This window comes from Amblyomma mixtum, chromosome 7 (genome assembly GCF_055824585.1).
Source record: "Amblyomma mixtum isolate Tamu chromosome 7, ASM5582458v1, whole genome shotgun sequence".
Lineage (NCBI taxonomy): Eukaryota > Metazoa > Arthropoda > Arachnida > Ixodida > Ixodidae > Amblyomma > Amblyomma mixtum.
In genome coordinates, this window is record NC_143018.1 from 77170415 (window position 1) to 77172952 (window position 2538).

Sequence of the window (2538 nt, forward strand, 5' to 3'; positions counted from 1 at the left end):
TAATGGGGAAAACGTTACTGAATGTTCAAGACAACCGAGTCTGCTACTCCTAGTAAAAAAATTGTGGGACGAATTGTAAATGGTGCCACTGTTAACGCTAAAGACAGTTTTTACGTAGATATATCGGATAGCAATCGCCACCGTATTGTTATATGCAAGCAGTCAAACGCCACAAAATTTCGGAAATCTTTCGGAAGGGAAATGGACTTCGTGAGGGCATTATACCAACGTCAGGAAGGCTAAGGTCTCATTTTTTTTCCTTGGTAAATTCTGGACAAAGCATGACACTGAAGCAATTGGATTCATCAATTGCTAATTGCTAATCAATGCTAATGAATTGCGAGTTGGTACATCATCATGCACCAACTCGCCGCTCAGGCCATTCTTCTCAATTGGATTTCATTTGAATGGCATCCCGTCTTTCCATTACTCCGCGTAACGAAGAAGAAATGCAGCGGATTGAAAGTTTTTCGATTAATAATTATTAATACATCATCCTTCACTCAAATCTTTATTTTTGTCTTAAGCCTCCGTTTTCCTATCCATGGGGATATTTAAAAAGGGTGTTACAAGAAAGGCAACGCCTGGTGACACGTGCGTATGACCAGCGAGGGGGGGGGGGGGGGAGTAGATTGCTGCTGCCACGCACGGAAGTACGTCATAACCAAGTGACAACATATTTTATTTTAGGGAAGCAGCGCAACGGCACAAGGCCAAGGGAAGAAGAGGACAAACACAGCGCTGAACTGACAACAAATGTTTATTCCGGATGCTAACAGCATATATATACTCTTTTGCACCTTAGAAAAAAACAAAGAAACAGAGAGCAGCAGAAAGTATCAATCCCAGTCATGATGCGCATGCAGCTGTATCGCGTGTACATCGATCATTTGAAATCAGGAAGTTGTGCTCTTTCACCGAGATGGCAACGGAAGGAGTGCTGATACAATTCGCACCCAGCTTCATGATCTCAGATGCCTCAATAATCTCTCGTGTAAGCTTTTTCTTGTGTTTGGTAACAACTTGGCTGTTTTTGAATTCTGGGTAACATGAACAGTCACGACAGTGAATACCTATGTGGCGGGCCGCGTTCTTGACATTGTTTGCGTGCTCTTTAAGTCTTTCATTTAGACACCGGCCAGTTTGGCCGATGTATGACCCACCACACTTCAACGGGACTGAGTACACCACGTTGTCTTGGCATGGCACGTACTTCATCTTGTGGTTTTTCTTGCAATTATGACCAGATTCCGATCTTTTATCCGGGCGATTAACTCTCGCACACAAGCCACTCAGTCTGACAGGAGCCGAAAAAACAACATCTACTCCAGCCTTTTTGCCTATTCTCTTCAAATTGTGGGACACAACATGAACATAAGGTATTACTGCCAGATTTTTTTGTTTGGAATGGGGGACAGCTTTGCCCTCCTTCAGCTTTTTCAATATCCCTTCTGCTACTGATGCCAGAATATCTGGCAGTAATACCTTATGTTCATGTTGTGTCCCACAATTGTCCCACAATATTCAGTTTCAGCTTAAATACTCACCTGTAATACAACTTTTAAATTTCGTTTTTATATTTAGTTGAAATTTTTTTAAAGCGCATGAGTTGAGGCATAGTTGAGGCGAGGCGGCGGCCATGGCTTGAGGAGGAGTTCCCGCACATGAACAGTAGAAAACGAATTTCGTCCAGACCGTTGGCTCGAAGGCATTTAGTTCGCCCATATGGAGATACTCGATGCCGAGCAAGCGTACGACCGCGTACCCCATGCCGTGCTTTTACCCACGTTTTTACCTCCCTGTCGGACGTGGGGCCTCCGGAGCTTCTGCTGGACAACATTCTACGTCTCTCTGAGGAAAACACGGTCTTCGCGCACTTCGGGTCCTCGATCGGCCCCATCGCAGTGAATAAAGGTCGGCGCCAAGGTTGTCTGTCGCCCCCACTCGTATATTCTCTATGGCGAGCATCGAGCGAGAGCTGCTTAGGTAGCAGATTGGTTTCCGCCTCAGCTGGCATGGATGACGACCGCCGCGGACGATCTAGTGCTGCCTGTGGAATACTCCCGAAGGGTTTGAAACTTCTGCTAAACAACTGCCAGAATGTGGTTACTCGTCCGAACCCGCGGCTCAGTTCCAAGATGACTGTGGTTTTCTGTTTGGGTGGAACCAACACGGCGTATTCAAAATTAACATTGCGAAATAAGACCTTCGCCCCGAGTTTATAGTTCCGATGTCTGGGAGTGGAGATATTCGCTGAAAATCCGTTACGGCCTTCACAAGGCTACCGATAGGCTGCCTTTACCTTCCGTGGCGCCGATTTGATTAGCCAGTGGAGAGTATGCTATGCTGAATGTGTGGGCAAGCAGACAAAACTGCGGAACACTTGGCTCTCTGCTGCCAAGGCCTTTCTAGTCCACCACGGATGACAAAGCCTGCAAGCATTTGGGTCTCCATTTCCCACCCATATAGAGGAACTGCATCGCGATCACAGCAGCAAGCGTAATATCCGAGCCCCAGTGGAAACCATCGAGAAGCACC